Source organism: Simochromis diagramma, unplaced genomic scaffold (genome assembly GCF_900408965.1).
Source record: "Simochromis diagramma unplaced genomic scaffold, fSimDia1.1 OVJJ01000816.1, whole genome shotgun sequence".
Taxonomy (NCBI): Eukaryota; Metazoa; Chordata; class Actinopteri; order Cichliformes; family Cichlidae; genus Simochromis; species Simochromis diagramma.
Genome location: NW_024386908.1, coordinates 6,053,330 through 6,076,902, shown reverse-complemented (window position 1 = coordinate 6,076,902; position 23,573 = coordinate 6,053,330). Strand labels below are relative to the sequence as shown.

Below are 23,573 nucleotides of genomic sequence, written 5' to 3'. Positions count from 1 at the left end.
TCATCAATAGCCGGTGACAGGCCAGGAAGACCCAAAGGGCAGCAGTGAACAGAGGTGGAAAATTAAAGCGGAGTGATACGGGAGCCGGCTCCTTTCAGCCTCTCTCCCTTCAAGCACATGCAAATGAGGCCGTGCTGCTTAACTGCATCATTTATGTGGATAATAGCGGCATCATCATTACGGGAACTCAAATTAAATTACATCACAATTAGCATAACAAAGTGATTGGTTAAACTTTCAAAACAAATAACGCAGCTCTGCTAATGAACAGTGTTAATTGGTGAGTGTGCATTCTAAATAAAACATGTAGGTAAACATGTGTTTTAGTCTAACAATTTTAAATTTCACTTCCCCACTTTTTATTTCTTTTTTGGGGAGGAATAGAAGAAAACAGAAAAAGAAGACTTAAAACTGAATACTGCCAGGGGGATTTGTAAGCTGAAATATAAAATGTGTAGCATTTAATTTTATTGCGCTAAAGAACCTATTATATGCCAGACTCTAGAGAACAATGTAAATTATCTGCCTTCAAAATGGAGTTTGGCCAATTCTCCATGTGAACTAATCACATAGCTCATTATGCATTAGGGTATTAAATTATGAAGAGGAGTCCCTTTCACATTCCTGCACAAAGCCCTATAAAATGTTAATAATATGCCCACAATAGCCCAATACCATGCCTTGCTCACCCTCATCAATATTTAAGTAAACAAATGATCCCACTCGCCTTTGATAAAGATAATTAGTGCTTCACCAATTATCAGTCTTGTGACCTCTCTCCTCTTCAAACTAAACGTCTGCTCCAAAGAGTTTGGGATTTTTTTCCCCCTCCACACGCAAAGAGATGGGAGAAAAACAAATAAGTCAAACTTCAAGTAACAGCTTTGCCCTCTCAGAACACATATCTGCAGCTGATTAATATTTGATTGTTATTAGCTTATGAAAGGTTATTGAGTGGCTGTGCCCTTTTATTCGGCTTAATCATAGTGGTGCATCACTGTCCTCTTGATTTTAATGATCAATGATTAGCTTAGCAAGCGAGTAGCAACATCTGAAAAACACACATACTCACACACACACTATCCAAATAGTACAAGAGCAGAAAATACCACAGCAAGTTCATGCACACACACACGAATTCATTCAAACACACACACACACACAAAGCCAAAACCAGCACACACGTGCTCACTTGTACGCATGCACATAGACACACACACACACACACAGCCATACACACTGAGCCATTCATCAACACTAATTAAGCAGCAGATTAACAGAGCCCGCAGACCAAGGCTGAACGGTTACACAGTGGGACGACCAACGGGGAAGGCAGGAGACACAGCCCGGCAATAAAATACAACCATTAAACACAGCCAAGAGCCTGAAGTCGACTATGGGTGACAGAGGATTGATGGCTGGATGAATGATGGATGGATTGATGGATAAATAGATGGATGGACAGTCTGCCTGACTTTTTTTTTTCTTCTTTTTTTTACCTGAAGGTGAGAAGTGCCAGAGAGCTTGACCGAGGAACAGAGTACTTGGCTCTGCCACCGCCGAGGGTGTCTAGCTGCAACGGCCCCAAGTCGACTGGTGTCACCGTGTGAAGAGGCAACACTATCTGTGTCATCACTTTAGCCGTGTTTATGGGGGATGGCATCATAAACAAGCCACCCCCCACCACCAACCCCCCCTACACTTCTCGCCACCCGCCACACAGCCCCCGCCCCAGTTCCCCCCTTCTCCTTTCCTCTCCTCTCCCTCTCTTGCCACCTCACCACCACTGTACCATTCATGCATACTTAAATCACACTCGCCCCATTAAAAAAAAAAAAGAAAAAAAGAGGGGAAAAAAAAAGAGAAAGCCCAGACGCCTCTCCTGACAATTATTCTATCATTTCCAGTTGTCACCGGGGCAATTACCGATCGGGGGGCCCTTGTGCAGGTCGGACATGCAGGCCCGAAAGAGGAGGCTTGAGTTGGGGGAGAGAAGGAAAAGAATGGGAGAGGGACAGCGGAGGGCGTGTGTATGCGTGTGTGCGCGCATGTGTGTGTGTGGAAGGAGGGAGGTGGGGGTGTGGGTGAGGGGGTGTAGTGTACAAAATGGAAATTTATGACAGAGAGACGGTGGCTTCTTTCTCTCTCCGCACTGGATATAATTAGACCATCATTTTTTTAAGTCTGAAGATAATGAAATTTTGCAATTACAGGAAAACACCACTTAATCATTTCATTCACCGGTTTAGTGGAAATGAGCAATACCGCAATTACTAGGTAAAGCTCTGCTTTTGGTGCATTTTTAGAAAATAAATCTGAGATAAGTTTTTTTTATTTATCTCAGCTACTTCTAAAAAGTAGCAATAAAGCATGTGCATCCGTGTGCAAATGTCTAAGTGTGTGTGTGTGTGTGCAGGTACTCTGCGTGTGGGTGGGTCCTGTGTATGACTGAGAGAGTGTGTGTATGTGAGAGTGTGTGGGGATCTTCACACGGGGACTGCTGTGACTCGTCACAGGATGTTCGCCGGCTCTCCCCTTGCATCTCGCCTGCATGCTTACCAGGGAGGCTCGCGCCGCTCTCGCTCTAATCGCACATCTGCTTCTCTGAGCACACGCTCTCTGTCTCTCTCTTTCTCTCTCCCTCGTGCAAGTGCACACACACTATCGCTCTTGCGCACAACCTGCCGGACCTGTTCTCTCCTTTGCTCTGTGTAGTCGGCATTGCTGAGACAAGAGGGGGACAGAAGTACGAGAAGAGAGAGGTGCACTCGCCGCAAAGGTATGTGTGTCTGGCTTTATACTAGTGCTTTTCCTTTCAGCTCCGATTGTGTGCATGTCAAAGTGTGTGTGTGTGTGTGGATTCAAAGAGTCTGAATGGGATTAGTGAAGGGCTCAGCGGCAGTCGGTAGCCTCCATACCGTGCACGGGGCACTTAAAAACAATTAAGCCATATCACATCCGTGTATTTCCAAGTTACACGACATCACGAAGCACTGCTACGTTAACACAAAACTAAGTCATAAATAGTCCAAAAGAGGCAGATAAAATGACCTACCTTTTAAACAATGACTGAGAAATCCACTCTCCCTGGTAAGAAGCATTTGAAGAAGTATTCTCAGAAACCTGAGAGCATTACGGTGCATCAAAAATGAAGAGAAGGGGAAAATGCCAGTAGCGGAAAACAGACGGCAGGAAAGTGGAGGCAAAAAAGGAAGAAAAAAAAAGTAGAGTAACTAGCTGACGCTTACTGTCAAAGACATCACCAGAGAAGTATTTACAGCGGTATTTACAGTAGTGCGAGGGGAGAGCACCTCTGCCTGGTCACGTCTGAGAGACAGTTGCCGTTTCAGTGCTGCCTAATTAAAACAAGTCAGGCAGCCCCGCTGGATTGTTTTGACGCCTGAGGACCAATAGTACACAAAAACCAGTGGCTTGATCGGCGGGGTAGGGGGGCTGGTCGTGGGGAGCAGAGAGGAGGGGGCGGAGGGTGGCGAGAGTTGGCAAAGAAATGGGGGGGGGTACTGGAGGAATCTGAGAGGGGAGGGAGACGACAAAAGGTTGAAAACTGGCGAGACCGCCACATGCCGGATGCTTGCTTACTATTTTTCTAAGATGATCATTAAAACTGTTATAAATACCTTAACAAAAGGTATTTTTAAATGTAAATGATTGGCCAAACAAAACAGTTACGGGAAGGGAAGGAAGAAATATAAAAAGATATACAGAGAGAAAAAAGAAAAAAAAATTAACACACAAGCTGACAAACATTTCACAGCTTTTCTCCCTCAGCCAGAATGTTTAAAGGCTTGGTTTACTACTTGATAAAAGGAGAAAATGTGCTTGTACAAATGTTACATTCACATATTTGAAGCCTAATGAATTAGGTCAGTATCTATTACTAGAAGTGCAAAAGCTGCCAATCCCTATCGCCGGCTAAAGACGCTGACAAAAGCTGAAACGAGCCGAACGAGTCTCGGCTGGGATCAGATGTGCTGCGTGTGATGTATTGACGTGTTTCCCCCATTGTAAACAACGCACAACAGGCAATGAGACGGAACATTTAGGGCTAATGGTGTTTGCCAATCTTTTTGTCAATTTTTTTCCTCCTCTTTCTCTCCCCTTTTTCTCCCTCCCTCTCCCTTGCATGCCACAGATGTTTTTCTTAGTCGCTCCAACAGACAGGAATCTACTGGCAAGAAGAAAGGCTCGGTCTTCCCCAGGAGAGAGGAGTACAAAGCCCCCAGTCTGCACACAACAGATGCCGAAAGCTAGTCCATCTGCCACCAGCTTGCAGTGCCACATGGGCCAGAGAGATTTAATACAAGAGAGGACTTTTATTTATTCCTTTGCCTATGTAAGTTTGTGCCACATAATCAAATACAAATACACATCTAAATCTGGCACAGATGCAACTTTAAAATTAAATTCACACTAACGGACACACACATGTGCGAGCATACAGGCAGCCGCAAGAGGTTATAGGGAGTGCAAGAATCTTCTGTTTTAAAGAGCGGCACCCGGGGCAACTATGACAGATTTATTTAGGCAAAGATGTAGCCCCCAACGCGGGGTAAAGACCACTTGAACTCAGAGCTCAGAGCGGCGCACTGGTATAATTTAACAGCCTCTGAATAGCACATTATCTCCCCGGCTCTGTTGGAGCATATTTTAGCTGTATGATATCATTATTAAGAGACAAACACAGACCAAAAAAAAAAAAGGTAGCATTTTCATTAGTGTCAACTGTCTGAGCTCTGAGCCAGGAAAGGTAAACACCAAACAATCATGACAGGCTGAAAGAGACCGTGGGAGCTGAAGCAGGCGAGAGAAAGAGAGATGACAAGAGTGGAAAAGCAAGCAAGAGAGAAAAAAAAGAGACAGCGACGGAGAGAGTCAAAAGGGGCTAACATTAAACAACTGCTGTTAATTGCTCTAAGCATCCACATTATGCCAGTAATTTCTCCCATTTCTCTTTCAGCGCTAAGGGCTTCAGGCTAGAAAGCTCCTTCAGCCCCTTTAATAAACTACTCAGAGTGCCCCACTGGAAAAGACAAACACGAGGCCCCTGGCCTTAGAAACATTTGCCTCACTAGGGGGAATGCTATGCCTGTTTCTACACTTCTGTGACAATTCTGTGCCTTCTCCCTTCAGGTATTTGTTCCCTACGTCTCTTCTTCCAGTGCTTTCTGCTGCCAAGGTCAACAGAGACAAACAGGCCCACCAGCGTCTTGATGTGGTGGCAGCAGAACAGTGAGAGGGGAAAGAGGGAGAAAATGGGGGAGATGGATAGATAGACATGTGTAGTGGGTACAGCGGGGAGGGGCGATGGTGGCAGCAGCTGGTTACCAACCTCGGCAAAAGCAGCAGCAGTGGAGGAGCAGTGCATCTGAAACGCACTCAAACTCCACACTGATGATAGCAATAAATGCTTCCCATCTCCCAGCACTGCTATAATTTCCATAGTTTATAGGCACACAAACACACCACTACTATTTTAATTAAAGCTACACTGGCGCTGGGGACAAAGTCAAGTGTGCCTTGAAAAGCACATGCACTGCTGTAAGGTCAGCTACTAGGAGCCAATCGTCAGCTATAATTTTATTAACAGGTATTAGCCTAAATGTATTGAATTTACAAAATAATGCACTAATTTTTAAATTAAATAAAAAAAATAGGACAAAAGGCAAGCACAAAGATTTCTCAGAGATTACAAGTGTAATATATGTATATTTCTCTCAAACCTTTCAGTAAGTCTATTTATGTTGTCTTACTTCCCAGAAATTTAGTGCCACCTGGAACAATTGGTAGAGCACCCGTCATTATTCATCACCTAGCACGTTAGCAAGGGCAGCCTTACCACTGCAGGAATCGTTGGCTTAAAAATAAATAACTTTTGAGTTCTATGCCACTATGGAGAGGAAAAGCTTTGCATTTAAAAAATAAAGGTTTTCATATGTCAGTCCTCTGAAAATCTTTTTTTATAGAGAGGTAAAAAGATTTGCTTGTCTTAATACTTTGGTTTACTCAAAGCACATTCTTCCAACTTGACACTGAAAGTGCTCAGCCAAGATTGAACTTGCAGGAGACTGTAAAGGCTTTTATAAACACATTTTACTGTCACAGAGGAAATAAATTAAGCAGGGATGGTGATGAGCCCTTAAATTGCATTTATGACTTTATGGTTAACTCAAGTTTCTATTTATATTATACATATGTTACACTTGTATTGAAAAAAAAAATGAATATGTTATTTTTATATACACGTGTAATATGGGGTCAATAATCCTGACTTTTCAATATAAGGTTTAAAATGTCCTCTTTTAATTTTCCCATTTTTGGAAATAAATTCATGTCACACACACACACACACAAGCTCCTTTCATAAGTTGTCACATAAATGTTCCACAAGCATAATTCCTGTTCCACTAAGTCCTGCCTACAAAGAATGAAATGAATAAGCCAAATAAGGCATAATGAGGGGGTAGGGCTCTTACTAGTCCTGGTCAATGCTGATCACATGATATGTTGCTTATGGCCACAGAGCAAAGACCATTACAGACCGGTGATTATATAAGTGGTTGGAAGGCAGCACCATTTTAATATACTGTACTTAAGCACCGGGGTATCCATGGCAACTTGCCCTGCACCGTGCATTCAGAAAATCCCTCATGAAATGCCTATTAAGTGGATGATAATGACAGTGTCCAAATATATTTGCATATGTGTTTGAAAGCCAAAAAAGAAAAAGAAAAAAAAAAACACAAGAGAAGTCAATGGGGGTGGAGGGGTCCCCGATTGTTGCAATCATAGTAATAATCATAATAAATATGTTGACTTTTGTTTGTTTGCTGCTATTGTAAGAAATACAACATTTTTAAATCAGTGATTAATGAAAGGCTTTGCTCCCAGTAAGACCAGTACTGCCACAGTTGATTATTATTGGTAATGTGTGTGAATTAAGGCCTCTTCGCCTTCCTCTGGGATTCTCCACATGTGACTTCCATTTGCAACTCTGGCCGAGTGCCCAACAGGACATCCCTGAGAGAGTGTTTGCTTGACTCAATATCAACAGCCCGAGTAAGCAGCTGGAGGGGACACTCTGGCCAAACCCAGCCATCGCTTCTATTGAAAATAAACTAGGCTGTGCATTCACTGGGCCCAAAAATATCAACACGCGCTGCAAGGAGCCACGTATAGCACTCTGCACTGTTCCGCTGGTGCCTCTCAAAGGCTTAATGATACCTGCACCTCCCCTCCAGCTGCTTCTGCCGACGCCGTAGCTACACACAGACGGCAGGTGGGCGGGAATTAAAGTATACATTACAGCAGAAAAATAAAAAGAGATCGAAATGACAGAAGTCAGACAGTTCAAGCTAACTGGGCCTCTTGAAGCGAAGGAGCTGGTAGACTAGCGACAGACACTCCAGGTTAAATTGGCCCTCCAGTGCCTCCTCTTATTTTCCCCCACCACCGCAGCTGCCTCCGATGCCCACCCCCAATTCTAAAAAAAAAGAAAGAAAGAAAAATAGCTTTTCTTCAAAAACATATTTGAATTAAACGAGTTGCTGAAATCAAAGGCGCAGCTGAGATGGATAAATTTAAACAAGCAAGTGCAGCTCACAGCAGTTTACCTGTTATACAGCAGATTGGAAGGAGATGAAAGAATAGAGCATGGAAGACAACTTCTCTTTTTTCACAGCAGTAGATATGATCATATAGTAAAAGGCAGCTACGGTTTAATTAGATTCCTACTAGGAGAAAAGTACATGCTACTGAGTTGTTGTGGGTTTTTTGTTTTTTTATCTTCTTGGCCACTGAGATGTCATCAAGCTAAAGCAACGGCCAAAAAGAAAAAAAGGCGAGGGGGGGATTCAATAGTCGTCTCATGCATTCAGATTTCCTGTTAGGGGATGAATCTGAAACCCATTTATGACAGTGATCTGTAGTGTCTGAGGATCCCACAGCTCCAGCTCTGCCAAAGAGATTATCATTCCCAGAACCACGGCTACACAGTTGAATGGCAAAGAGACAAGCTTCACTGGCAGTCAAAAGAGCACAACACCTGTATATGCTATGCAACAACCCGCTATCTAACATCCAAGGAATCCCATCAATGCACTCACAAGTAGCAATAAAAAATGCTTTCATGCCAGATGAAAAATTAGATGCTGACCATGAATTAGATAACAGGGAAACTTTTGGGAATAATCCCCAGAAGCTGTTGTGACGTGGAGCTTTTAAGTGGACTTTACAGACCTCCGATTACCTCAGCCTTCTGGGTTCACTGCTGACATAGTGGCTATCCATTCACGACTAAAACACCATTCGACTTGATACCAATTACACCTTTAAAAAAAAAGGACCTGATCAAATTAATTCAGGAAAATGGCATTCTAGCAAAGAATAATAAACTCATTATATGGAAAACTTAAAACTCTCATATTCTCCACACCACGGCTAATTCAAACCTAATTTTTACTAGCCACTAATTTGAGGGTGAAGGGGTTGGGGGGGGGAGTAGGAATTACATCTGGAGGTAATTCAATGTGTGGAACTGAGCCCAGTGGAGGCTATAATACCCCCCCACTCGCCCACACGCACAAAAAAAAAAATACAAAAAAAGACAGACAAGACATAGAGAAGGAACTATTTAGGTGAGTGGGACTTCCGGAGCACTGAAACGACACTTCTCACAAAAATGTTTTCATTATGCTGTCACCAGACACAGGCTGGAGAGGATATAGGTGCTGCAGGCACAGACAGAGAGACAGACCGAAACACTGATAAATGAGGAAGAGGGGGAGAGTTTTTTAGGAATTGTGTGTATAAGGTGCAGGCTCCTCCAGACAGCTGCACTGGCTCAGGATTTAGCCAAGTATGTGGAGTTGAGGGAAGGTTGCGGGTTAATTTTGACTCCACCGTTGGGTGTTGTGCCCGCTGTAAAGGCTCAGAGTTTATGAGGAAGTCTCCCTCTCAAGTGACCAGCTACATCTGGGCTGCCTAAGTGGGCTGCCTAATAAATGGCACACTTTTTCAATGATCTGCAATTTCAAAGCACTGAGTAAAGGGTATCCAGCTGTATCAATTTCACTGTATGGATGCAAACTTAGCAGCTATTTGCAGGGAAGTATTTGTGCGGAGACTAGAAGTGGTAATGTTTGAAAGCTTATTCGTGATGACGCTGAAAGCAGTCACACCGCTAGAAACTGCGGGGAAGAAAAATCTAAAGTTTGGCTCCCAACAATCCCTGCAGGAGAACATTAACATGTGATAGAGAAACTCGCCTCAGTCCCTTCCACACCAGAACCCCCTGCTCTTCACTTAAATCCTTTGCCATCCCTTCAACGCTAAATGTGTTTTCCAAATGAAAATAAACGGAGTCTGACTGGTTTGAGGCAGTCATACTCGGGAATATGAGATCAAATAAAGGCTTCTGTGGAGGCTGAAAGGAGAAATGAAATGGCTTCTGAGGGGGAGATGTACCGAGTAATAAAATTACTCCTTTATATCTTCCTAAACAGCACATGTTCCCCCTGGAGTGGGTGAGGGCTTCACTTCGGTCAAAGACAAGTATGCAAGTGGCAATTTTTCCTTCAGGAAGATTCCCTGATACACTTCTGGAGACTTGGCACACTGCAATTTTCTTGAAAACGAGAAACTATTTCAGCAACAAGTTAAGCGGAACTTTGGAAGTTTCACTTTGATGATGTGCTGGTACACGCTGTCATTGAAAGGTATGTTCCATTAAATTGGAACAGCAAGATGATTCATAAGCCTATTGCTTTTCAATGTGTTCAAACTAGGCTGAAATGTTCGACTGTATTTTATACTAACACATACAGTTGACTTAGAGCTGACCATGATGTACCACAAACACAGCAAATCATTTTTGGGATGAAAAATGTCTCTGCTTTGAAATTGGTTAGCTATTCCAATTATACAAGCACCACTCCATTTGGCATTGGGGGGAAAATTTACAACAAAAGTATGAGTCTAACTACTTAAAATCATGCAATTGATTTGTATTATTAAAAAGCTGGTCACAATAATATTCAGATGGACTTTTTCCACTACAGCAGAAGGGCTGTATTAGAGGAAATTTGCAATCGGAGAGAATACATTATAATTCATTATACAGTAGCTATTAAACCTTCAGTAAAAATGCTTTAGTACAAGGATTGAGCCACTTATCAGACCTACTCACTACCTTTAAAAGCTGTCCATGTTCAGTGCTCTGAGTGGCAAAAACGCAATCGCTGATGACTTTGAAAATAGGACGAGATGTACAATTTATCAAAACAGAAACGGATGGCAGGGATTTCAAAGAATCAAAAGGTTGTAACTGTTTGTTCAAAAATCACAAGAGAAAGGAAGACTGCAATTTATGGAATTAGAAAAAAGAAATTCAGAAAACCATTTTTAGAAGTTATCAATAGAGTGGCTTGGGTTATGCCAGCTGAAAAAAAGAGACTTTTAAAAAAGAATAAGTGTCAATAAGAAGTGTATTCTTCACAAAATGTTTTTCACGTTTTGTGAGGCGTTCACGAGAGGCGTGAAAACGTTTCATCTAAAAATCTCTGCATCTTTCGAGCAACATATATAATGTGGACTTCTAATGAGATTAATTCAAGAAAGTTATGCATCAGTTTGGCATTAATTAAGTTAACTACTTCTTTATAAACAGTGACAACTAGCAAACCTGTATTGGTTACAAACATATACAAGCAGACTGCAGACTGATTAGAGATCTCATGACACCAGGCACCAAAAATAGTGAGTGCATGCATGAGTGGCTTATAAGCCTTGTCAACTTATCACTGTGGATGACTCTTAATTTACACAAAGGTGCCCAATTATACTTGGAGGCAACATTCTCAACACTGTGCAAACTTGGGAGACAATAACTTTCTCTCTTTATTGTCATTTGCCCCTGTCGAAGCCTGTTGTCATCTATTCAAGAAGACAAATGGCAAATGGGATGTTTCTGACAGCTTAAAAGTACCCATCAGCTGCCCTTTAGACATCTCCCTGCACATCCATCTCCTGAACCTCCCCAAACAAACAGCAGGCTCCACTTCAAATACATAGCAGGACTATTAGGTAATCTTCTCTTCTTTGTTCACTCTCCCTGAGACTTGGTGACTTACCTCAATCTCTCCCTCTTCCAACTCCTGCCTTCAAGCTGACAGAACTAGAGGAGTGCACCGCAGCGAATGACTTGAAATGATCTTGTGTTTTCAAAGACATTTTATTTATCGGTATGATGATGATGAAGGTATGGTTTTAAAGTGCGAGGGGGGAAGAGAAGAGGATGGCCGGAGCACAAGGGCTCTTTGTTTTAGGAGAGGACAAATCTGAGGTTTCCTCTTGGATTTTCAATATCCTGCAAGGTACCAAACAGTTACAGTAGTCTAGTGTCTGAGCTTTTCATTTTTTCTTTTTTGAGAAGGGAGGGGGTATAGAGGCTTGCTACGTGTGTCTGTGAATTGTTGCATGCTTCTTAGTAAAACGCCGTGTGGCTTCCAACAAAGCCTGGGAAATCAATCAATCTGCAAAGAAATACTCCATATGCCAGATGTGGCACTTGGAAAAAATAAGACTTAAAAAGACTTGGACCCACAAAGGGTTCCAAACAGTATAAAATCATGTTGAAATCAAATATTTGCTACAGATGAATCGAGCTGTCAAAGTGCTACCTATTCCACTTTGAATTTCTGCTTGTTATTTTAGGTGGCTTCACGAAGGCATAGCATGTCAGAGCTTTAAGTGTGTAAACATCTTACTCTGAAATATATCGCCACTATTTACTTTACAAGTTGCCAAGGAGAATGAAAGACAAATGTTTCATTAGCAGGTGACTTTTTTTTCCCCTTTGGGTTTCTTTTACAAGTCTTCAGTAGTTCCGCTTCTTGACACATATACATACATACACTGAGCATAATTATAAATGCAAGGCTTGCTATAGGGAGCTGAACTTTTCACACCTTTCAAAGCCACAAAATTGGATGGTTTTGTGGTTGTGCAGCTGCCGCTTCGCGCTAATGCAAGGCGGTGTCATATGAAAAATATTCCTCTCCCCAAACCACAGGGCTGGTCATTAATGAAACACAGGCTGCGCAGTGAGGTCATACAGAGTCTAGATTTCAGCAGCCACACTTAAAAACCGCTCAGAGAGAATAGAGAAACATGAACACAAATCAGATTCCAGCTCCAAGGACGGGGAAAATAAATAAATAGAGAAAGGCACTGGCCCCTCTCACATTTTCCCCCAGCGCTCTGCAAACAACCGTCAACTGCAGCTCAGAAACAGCTCACAATGAGAGCAGACTAAACAATCTGGTCCCGGCCAAGGAAAATGCTAAGCAACTCTGCACACAGGATGTCTCACCCTAATTGCCAACTATCAAATCTCACAATGGAATCTATCCATTTGGCAAAATCTTTACAGCAAACTTGGCAATATGTCTTTGCTTTTAAAAGTGTCAACTTTTTTGATGAAAAGGCTGGACACATAAAGATGGGGAAATACTGCTGTCAAGAATTTCATTTCCATCTTGGATTCGACGGGGGTTTGTAGAGCTTACAGGAAAACTACCAATAACGTGTGCTGAGAGGGAGAAAAACCTTTTATTGGACAAAGGTGCTAGGGGTCTTGTTAACGAGTGATTAAAATCCTCAGCATTAAGATAAACAGACTAAATAGGTCCCCAAAGACGTGCAGACTCATGAAGGAGAGGGAGCGAGGGCAAGCCCGAGTCAGCAAGAGGGACGGACAAACTGTGTGCTGGAGCTGGGCATGCATGGGAGTGTAACTGGATCCTTGGGACTGGTATAAGAAGCAGTGTTACCAGGAGGGACAGGGCTCTAAACAGGAAACTAATGGGACAGTCTCCACCATCCGCCATGTGGCATTGTATTTTCCAGCCGGTCGTAGCCACGCTCACAGAAACCCCATGACTTCAAACAGCCAAAATAGCAGCACATTCATGAAACAGAACAGAACTACTGGGAATTAAAGAAGGCAGGAAAAAAGAAAACACACACACACACACACACAAAGGTAGCAGACCTCAACAGCAGATGGTAAAATTAACATTTCAACAGTTCCTTCCTTTCATGTAGGTCTCGGCAGAACTTTTTCTTAAAAAAAAAAAAACTGAAATCCAAAAGTAAGAGGGGCTTGGGTTTTTGGTAAGATATAGTGGTGTAGAAGGCATCTGGAAAAGGTGAAGAGGAATATTGGCTTATTGCTCCTGATGGTCCACCTCTATGAAAAATTAAATAGGTCTGTTTTGCAGGTTTCCCCTCTCTAGAGTGCCCTAAGCTGTGTTATGGAAACATCATCTTGGTAATTTATACGCCAAAGAACACCTGGTGATGAAAGAAAATAAACTATTCCTCCCTTTCTTTCTCCATTTAAAACCTAACACTTTGACTTTGCGTTCTCTTCCTTTGATGTTTCCTTTTTCCATCTTTTTAATGTCCATCCATTTGGCTTTTTTTTTTTTTGCAAGAAGTTGGCATCTATTGTAGAGTTAAGTCGTTCACAAAATGCTTGTCAGATTTCATTTTGAAGTCTTGATAGAAACTTCAAAAGGTGCTGTAAAGATGTTATCGTGGAGAGACGGAAAGACTGAGGCATCTCTAATAAAGACCCAAACAATGGACAGCCTCTCTCATTTCCAACCCTGTCCAATGGAGCGTCTCAGTAGTACCCATTAATTTGGACACAGTTCTGGCTAAATTACATGTGTTCCACCTCTGTGACATTTTAAATGCAATTAAAAGCTGGTTATGGAAGTGTGCACGGACTTCCCTGTGATGAAGGGAAATCACTGACGTGATTAACATGCAAACGAGCTCATGCTGGCAGACTAGATTGGGGTTTGAAAACCTCAATTACTTTTGTGTGATTATCTATTTACCAGTACACAGATTTCCATTTCTCATCTCCAGCCGAGTTCCCCGTGCACGAGCCTCAATTATACGTGGCACACCTTTATTTATGATGCGCACGATGCTGAAATACAAGCTGTAGTTATTTTTTACTGTGATATATTGCTTCTTTACAGGCTGCTTGTGAAGCAGGACCACCAGATCAAGACTTCTTAATGTTGAGCAATTTGCTTTGTGAGCACTTAATATGATCTTGATCCCCCAGCGCCCCACACACCTCTAATCCATCCATCCAACTCCTATTTAAACTCAGCTTAAGTCTCACTCTGTGTGAGAGAACAGGAAAACTAATGGACAAATGGTGGCCAGAGTGGAGCGCTCTTAACTACAGTTTTAGGCTTGAATACTTTTTATTTTTTTCAACTCATAACTACAATGTAAGAAATATCCCTGTTAAATAATGGTATGAACTGGCAACTACTTTTTACAGTGTAATACCACAATTTATACCAACAAATATACAATTTACAATCTAGCACTGACAGATATTTGGTTGCATGCATATATTATATAACATTCTTTATATATTATTGTAAAATGATTTAAATATTGTAATAAACACATCATTCATAACCCTAAAAATCCTCAGTTTGCTTGACCTTATTCATGAACCCTACATTCAGTGTCTTGTCACTCTTGAACAATGAGAAGAAATTCATTACACAATACAATTTTAGGAGTTTCATCTAAAATATTAGCAACAGTAAGTCTAAACATTAAAAAGAAAAACGAAAAACACGAGTTAATATTGTGTCGACTTAAAAATTTACATTCCCAAAGGTGAACCATCTCCTGGGAATATTTAAAACTTATTAGCTAATTTCTTTTCTAAGGGTTTGACAAATGACATGACAGAATTTGACACATGATTTTGCACTGAGTGTACTGACACCAAAGTCTGACTGACCGAAAAAAAGCACTTTTCAAAACACTTTGAGTGGTCAGTAAGACCAGAAAAGCACTGCATAACTACAAGTACATCACATGAAAAAAAATAAAAATACAAAAAATATTGTATTGGCTTCTAAGTAGCTTTCTAATAATATGTTTTGCCCCTCAAAGGTCTTGGCATTTACAGCAATAAATTGCACAAGAAGAGCTGTACATTACCATACAAGATTCCCACATTTTTCTAATCAGCAATTTCATACAGTAAATGAAAGCCTTAAAAAAGTGTCTATTAGTAAATGGTGAGGTCTAATATGCAGTCTAGCAGTATGTGGTGATTAATTGAGTACAAGGACTATATCAAGGAAAGAAATTAACTTGAGGAATGTCTTATAGTGTGCATCATCTTGCTTGGAATGAGTAGAAGAATTTATAGCAACACAACCGGAGTGCATGTGGATTCATTTAAACAGCGAAGCAAAAACAACAAGGAGTAGTTTAATAAAGTATTTTAGTAACTGGATCAATGCGTACTTAGATTCAAACCATTTCATCCGTGGGATATTTTTCTTTTTAAATAATATAGTGCACATTTTATTTTATTATTTTTTTATTGCCAATGTTCTGACAGTTTCTCAGTGCCCAGGGACAGAAGGAAAGAGGAAGACACGTATCTGTGGCATAGCCAGACTTTTCACATTGTGCCCAGCATACATAAAACATTCCCTGTTGCTTCAGCTGGAGCAAAAAGGAAAACAGTGCCATCAAGTGAAATATTTGAGGATTCCTCAAACACCTTTGCAGACAGATCTATCATGTCATCAAAGAGAAACCAGAAGAAGAAGAAGCTGATATTCTTTGATAAACTTTAATTAAATTGATTTATTTATCCAGGATAAGAGATTGCTTCTCTTGTCAAAATGATAGCTTGTCACTGTTAATCATATTGAACACGTTTTAACTTTATACTTAAAAAAAAAAGTATAATTCAAATGTATTTGGATTCCTCTGCATGCTTTTAAGAATAAATAATCCACAAATGTGTACTCTGAATGAGAATGTTCAGCACCTCCCACTCAACTAGTGAGATGATAAGACAAGGATTAAACATGGTGCTTTGCTGACTTCATGTTCAGAATCCTGTTCGAGGTACGTCAGGAACAAAGGGAATCATTATTACTATTTGAACTCAGTTGCCAGGACTTGACTACACCATTGGTATAAGGTTGCTAGAGTAGGGAGGGAAAAAGAAGCAGTGGATACAGCATACTGAGTGAGTGAAACTGGTGGTGATGGCTAGAATCATGAGTGAGAGAAAATAAAAGAGAAAGGGAGAGGGAGAGCTTAGATAATAGCAGATAATGGACAATTAACTCAGGCTAGTAGTGCTTGCTGCAGTGAATAGCAGCTTCTGGTGCAGCAAGTCCCCGATCACCACTCAGCCATATTCACACTGGGAATACAGGCAATATCAAGCTGCAGGCTACTGGGCCTCAGAGGTGTACACGCTGCATTAGCAATCTCCACAATGCCTTCAAACAAAGCACGATACCAACAAAGTGTCCCAAAGTGCAAACGCAAGCACTCTGCTGATGGGAAGTCTTCGGTGCCATAACCTTATTCATTGTTTCTTGTCCTTTCACCACCAAATAAACCCAGGAGCTGTAAATCCATTTAAAAAAAGTGACATACCATTCCTGTCTGCCGACATTGAAATTAGCATAATTAAACCTACATAAAAGCTAATTGCATAAATAAATGAGTCAATGTCACCACTGTGCATCACAGGAACAATGCTTGTGTTCATATCAGGAGCCTCAGAAGTGTTTTAACTTCCCAATCAGCCCCCTACTCCCTTCAAACTCCATCTAAATCTATTGATCTGTGAAACACGGGGACTCAGGGGAGGCAATTCACTTAATATCATACATCTAATGATGAGATGAATAACGATTATACCATTTGGTAATTAAACGTCTTACAAACCATTTAACTGACTGTGCGTCTGCAGGGGTCGCTGGAGGTCATAACGATTGTTTTTCATTCCTTGCTCGGCACGAAAGCAGGAGACACGCAGGAGGCAGAGCTGGGGGTTGGTGGTGGTAGAAAACAGTGCATGACACAATGGTGAAAACACACTAATGATTGTTAGCAGCTATGGCACTAATCTCTAAAGCTGTCAAGACTCTGAAAGGCAAATAGTACGGCAGGGCAAAGGAAACGAGAAAAATAAAAACAATAAAAAGGTTTGGCTTTTCATTCTTTGAAGTTTTATATTTAGAAATCTCATTACCGCACTTGTTTTTTTACACAACAAAAGAGATATTTACCAAATGTGCTGCCAATCCTTAAAAAAGGGTGATGTAGAAAAGAAAAAAAAAGTCCTTTTATGAATAGTCACCTTCCATTTTTGCAAGAAAATAGGTGTCTGTACATAAAGGCGTGTTTAACACATGCTCTGAGCCAATTTACTGTCAACATCCACAACCCTAATCCCTACTTACAGGCAATAATTACCCAACGGTGCTGTATCAGTGTGTTGTCAAGCCTGTACTAAGCTTATTTTTTCAAATATACTGTATACACTAAGTACAAGGATGACAAGAGGGTCAAGTAAAAGAAAAGTTCTAAAATGATTTTAAAGGTTGCAAAACCTGCACACACACACACACACAAAAAAAAGTCTAATCACTTTGTAGAGCCAGCCTCTCCTTTATCCTTAGTGGGCTCACAGCGTGTTTCTGTAGCTGGCTCAAGCACATTCACACAGCATTTAGTGATAGAGGGATGTGTCTCGTGCTCCTGGCTCCTTATTGAATGATAGCTAGTAAACATTGTCATTCCAAAGAGAGACAGGATTAAAGCCTGCTTTGCCCATTGAGGGGAACAGTATGCGAAAAGAGAAAGGGAACAATAGCCAAATGGAGGACGGTATCACAAGGGTCCAATGTCTGCTGTGATGAATATGTGGGAGATTATAACCCATTCCATCATTTCCATAATGTAAAATTCTTTCTTTTTCACCCGCCAACTATTCACTAAATAAATGAGAAAACTATCACCCGCACAGCAATATTTGACAAAAGGCAGAAGGGAGGGAGACCGAGTTTTGAATGACCCCCGTGCCTTTGACAATATAGGCGCTGTCCGGACACATTCGGAAGCAGCGGAGTGAGTAAAACCCGGTAGAGTATTTATCATTGGGCACAATGCAAATGTATTACCATGTCACCAATACCACTTTACAGCACAGAATGGAACTATACTGAATACAGGAGAGTTTTAAATAATAGCAGGTGAAAATATGAATGGAGGGCTCTATTGATGTGTGGCTTTAATACCTCACAAGTATTCTAAACTGAGGGATCATTCAGTGGACATTGGTTTAAAACCCTGCAGCCACAAAGAGTCAGCCCTCACATTTAACCAATATGCTAAACTAGCCTAGCTATTAAGTCTGTCCAACAAAAATAATTCGAATTGGACTGACTGAAGTCAGAAGGGTCTTTCAAAAGGGTGAAAAAAAAAAAACTTCTGGAAAGAAAAGTATAATTACAAAGTTCAGACTAGAGAGAGTGCTAATAAATGAAGATGAAAAGCTTTTAGCCAAGCAGCAACCTCCAGGCCTAAAGAAAGAAGCCAGAACCTGCAGTTCCTCAAAAAGCCATTTGAGGCTGGCTCCAAAGGTGGAGGAATGAATACTCAGTGCCACATGAAAATCTCCCACATTAATGGTTTAAAGTTATGCATTTTAATTGTTTTGGCTGATTTCACTGGAATATGCTATCTATGATTTTTGACAAAGGCAGCTGCAGCTGGTAACTGTCTCTTAGCATAACCTTATTAGTTTGACTCACTTGATCATGTTTGCGGTGTGGGGCCTTTTGGAGCACTTAGCTGACAAATAATACGTGTTGCTTTGTGGTGCCACCCATACAACAAATCTGTGCTACAGTGGTTGAAATTATTGTTATAGTTATTTTTTTTATTTTGCTGTGCATTAAATAACAACATCTGTATCTATTTATGGCCTTCATCGTTTTAACCAAACCTACTAGCATTATCTGCCAAGTTAACCTTAAATGTTCTTGTGTAATATGACGGCTTCTACCCTCCAAAAATAATCTGGCACTGGTAAAAAACTAAAATCAAAGCTTCATAACTGGACTTTACAAACTCATTGGATGACATAATGGTGGTTACAGCCATCCTTTATATACAGTCCAAGGTTTCTGGCTATGGGTACGCTGTGAAATATGTGAAAACTATCTAGTTAAGCATGACTTACTTACCTGCTAGGAAATTCAGTAAGTAAAGGATAAAATGTTTTTTCATTAGATCTTAAAATAGATACTAACAATAGACTCTATAGCTATATGCTTGCTATATAATCGACCACTTGACTGCAGATCCTTGAGTCCAACTGTTATTTTTCTAGAGAGCTTCTCAAAAAACATTAAACTTGTGAAATTCCTGAGCCATAGAAAATATCTCCGCGCCCTAGCCCTGCTCACGCCTCAGCCTCGCTGACATCTCTTCAGCCATTTGCTTGATGTGTGAGTGTGTGCGTCTTTGTGTAAGTGAAAGAGAGAAAGCCTCTGCCAGTCTACATGCATGTGAATGTGTGTGTGTCATCTGTGAGATCTCAGCAGTCTATTCCAGAGATTTCTCCCATGGTACCCCAGTTTATTTACTTTATCTACAATATAATGCTTCAGTGAACATTAGCAACTTTGAGACACAAGTTTCAATCAGTCATCCAGCGGCGGTGCAAGCAAGCTCGTGCGTGTGTTCATCCAGGTGCAGAGAAAAGATGAACACCACCGCCTCTTTGGCTTCAAACTCAAAGGAGTGACAAAAGAGGTCCCAAAATAATTCAAAATCAAAACGGACAGCGGGAAAGGAGAGAGAAGGAAACAAAAGAATAGTAGAAAAGCAAAAACAGGGAAGAAAGCCAGAAAAATAAACTGTACGGGACAGTAGGGAGAAGAGTTCGGGAAGGGAGGTAGGGGTGGATTTTAAAAAATGACTGAGAGAGAAGTTAAACAAAAATGATACTATGTTGAGAAACGGGAAGAGGAAGAAGGACAGACAAAGGGAATGATAAAAAGAGACAAAATAAAAGAGAAGGCATGGGAGAGAGGAAGAGAAAAAGAAAAGGAGGGGAGACAAGATGTTCTCCCTGGGTAATGTGGAGGGGGTCTTGTCCAATAAACACAGGTGAGCAGCTCGACAGGCCAGGACCACCAAGCTGACTGACAGCTGAGAGCTCTCACTGACCGCCAGCTTTATGTTACATGACACGAGGTGTGCAACTCATCAGACAAAGAGAAACTGCCTGCACCTCTCAGAGTGTGGTAGGGAGAGGGTGGAAAGCACACACGTACACCCACATGCGCTTTTGCACGGCTGTTTAAAGCGGCATCCACGTACCGTGGCTGCAAAGTTGCAAACACAAAAATACCCACTCTCTCATATGGCCAGACAGGAGGAAAGCCCTGCCATTTTCCTTCACAGGTGAGCAGAAGAAGGAAACACCCCGGTGCTCCAGTTACTTAGCGGGAGAAAGTGAGAAGTTGTAGGGTGGGGGGTAGGATGTATGCTGTGTGCCGACTGAATCTTTTCCACATGACGGGCCTCGGGCTGTTTTTGTCAACTGCACTCTTGAGCAGCAAGGAGTCAGGTAGTGTGACCACATGATTGCCCAAGAGGCACTGCGGTGAGAGGGGGAGAAATTGGGGGGTGTGGGGGGGGTGGAGAGAGTGGAAGGCAAGAGGAAAGCAGAGAGAGAGGGAGAGAGATGGAGGGAGGGAGAAGGATCGGGGGCCGGAGACAGGACCGATGCAACACGCATGATGAGGTGTAATCACAAACCCCATTCAGAGTGCAGTGGAGTTTGTCAACATACACACATTCACATTCCACTGTCTGTCAGCTCCATGACCCAAATCGAGCATGCTGTGTGAGTGTGTTTTTCCACACACATGAATACTTTTTGCCCATTTCGCCTCCAACCAGGTAGTAGCGGTTGCACTGTCTAGGCTTGTGGTTTGTGGTGAGGAAGTCAGATTCCAAGCTCTTGTAGGATTTCGCTGCCGCCTGTATCCCTTTTCAAGCTGCGATCAAATGATCATTACGAACAAAGGACTTGGCTTGTTGCCTCTGGAGTAAAAGCTTTTTCAGTGGCTGTGACCGTGTGGTTTGATTTGAAACTTTTACTTTGAGAGAAAGTAAAGGGGGGGAGGGGGGGAGAGAGAGAGAGAGAGAGAGAGAAAGTCTTATCATAGAGAGGAATCCTACCATTAATTAAAAACAGCAAAACTGAGTCACTCAAATAAAAAAAAAAAACTAAATGTAGTTATGACAGACTTAAGTTCACAAAGCTAACGTGCAAAAAGTTAATTGTAATCACATTTAAAATAATGTTTGATTTTTAGTGTCTCCCAAGAATTCAGGAACAACTTCTTGGCAACTCAGTTATTTCCATGTACTGCACCTTAGCATGCAGACCCTTACATAAACAGAACTCATCAGCAGGTTAAAACACTGTAGGATTTAGTTTATGTCACGATGGCGATATCCCTATAAAACACTGCGCTGGGAAGGGCTAACATAAACTTTAGACTATTTGTGCAGGCTGAAAAATGAGGCTGCGTGACAGCTTGGTGATAACACACGAGTTCAATCTGTCAAGACAATCAGCATTCAGACCTTGGGAGAAGAATGCGCGACTGTGTGCGACCGATTCACTGGACACGATCACCTGCGAGCGAAGCCCACTCATAATTCGTCCCACCTGAAATAAGGAGTTCAACCTAAAGTCAGGCCTCTCTGATGTCATGCCTGCCTCAGGTTGGGTTTCACAATAATCTCAGGCTCTTGGAGAGATGCCATCAGGCCCTGCTTCCACGCCCCAAGATTTTCTTGAATTAAATTGCAAGGAAAGAATAACACTTGAAACAGCAGCTCTTTGCTCCCTTTTCTTCAGAAATTAAGCTATTGCATGCGGTATTTCCAACGAGTAATATCTAATATGACGCACACACATATACAGAACTACTGCAAGGGCCCCAACGTATGCTGAGGCAGGCCACCTTTTCTGAGGGAAATTAACTTTCTTTTTCCTGCATTAAAATTTCTTAAATTACATATTCTAGATTCAGATTCATCCGTTCATATTCGAATGAAGATTTGGCAATTTATAATCAACTGGATAACAGATAGCATGAAAGAAAAAGAGGGGAATACCGCAGAGGATCAATAGAGCCATCTTCTTCTGAGGTAATGATGGTAATACTCATTCTGAGCCTCCTTGCAAACTTCATTCTCATAGCAACTGTGCACTCAGGACAAACATTCGCCGTGCAATTTCTTTTCTTTACTCATCACCCGACATCCTCCATCTCCACATCCTCTCTTGCTTTTTAACTCTGACCCTCAGTTATTTCTTTTTTAGATAGATGTGAGTGAGATAAATACCCGATAGTTGCTAGGAAAAAAGTATAGTGTGGAAAAAGAGATTAATCTAAAGTGTTTATACTGCGAACAGGACCTGGACTGAATTCTATCTTCTTCTTAAACTGGGTTTTATATGGAGCATTCACACCAGTTAAAAAGAAGAGGAAAAAAATGCTGGAAATATAAATGTCAGGTATGCAAAAATAATTCCTTCATGGAAGTAATGTAAGAACAGGACATCTCCTAATCAGAGAGCTCAGCAAAGGGCAAGATGTCACTGGCTTTTCTTCCAATTTGCTCACAGTATGACACAATCAGACCCTACCCCAAACTTCATTAAATCGAAAAATGGAAACTGGGGAACTTCCAAAAAACTTTCAGCTTCTCCCCCTCCCTCTTTCCTAAGTGTGAAGACAAAACAGTGGACCATAGAGAGAAGGGCGCATGAAGAACGGCAGCAGATCCTTGGGAGTGAGTGCAAAAGTGAGGAAAAGGGGGAAAGAAGGGAAAGTAAACCTTTGATGAGTAAGACTTTTTTTGTTAAGCGATGGAGCTTAACTTTAAAATATTCTGGGTGGCAGTGAATGGGGGATTGACCAATGGCCCTGATCTCAGCCACACACGGGGGCACTGGGGTTAATGGTGGATAAAGATTAGAAAAAAAAGAAGGGTTGCTTTGCCTGATCTCCATCCACCCCCACACACCGACCCTGCAGTTTTCACCTTCTCCACCAATCCCAAATCAGCTAGACAATGGAGGCTGCCAATGGGGAATGATCCAAGTCCCTTTGATTTCTGCCTCTACCCCCTCGACTGTTCTTAGTGCCCAGGGTAAAGACCCGTGGAGGTTCCCCTGTTTGCCCACTCACAGGGACGACAGTTAGCGGGCTCAGAGAAACCATCTGAGGATTGAAAATGGTATGACAAGAGGTCTCTGATCTATGACAAGAAATCAATTTCAAACTGGAAATGTGCACAGAGAGCTGTTCAGGCTGAGCTGTAGCTTCTTTAAAGTAGCCAAAGATATGCTTAATTGCTGTAGATTTTTATATGTGTCTACGGTGGAAGTGCAGCTTGCAGTGTTGAGGCAATTACACATTTTTGCAATGATTAGAGGGACATTTTTAGGCTAGCAGATATGCAGTAAGAGTTCATCTTTGAAGATTTAACTGAATACTGGACAAATTAAGAAGTAATGTTTAAATCTCTTTTAGGTGGAAAAAGAAATCTTGACTCTGTTTCACTCAGGAATGAAAGCAATGGGAAGGTGG

The 23,573-nt window shown here is 41.6% G+C and overlaps 1 protein-coding gene and 1 long non-coding RNA gene across 2 annotated transcripts in view; one reads left to right on the top strand and one right to left on the bottom strand.

The window, feature by feature from the left end:
* The window catches only part of foxp2 (forkhead box P2), a 102,504-nt gene that overhangs the window by 67,068 nt on the left and 11,863 nt on the right, over positions 1-23,573 (bottom strand).
* LOC120735649 lies at positions 2,528-6,795 on the top strand. The gene is made up of 2 exons (XR_005696322.1): positions 2,528-2,779; positions 4,154-6,795. It is a non-coding gene; the product is annotated as an uncharacterized LOC120735649 (long non-coding RNA).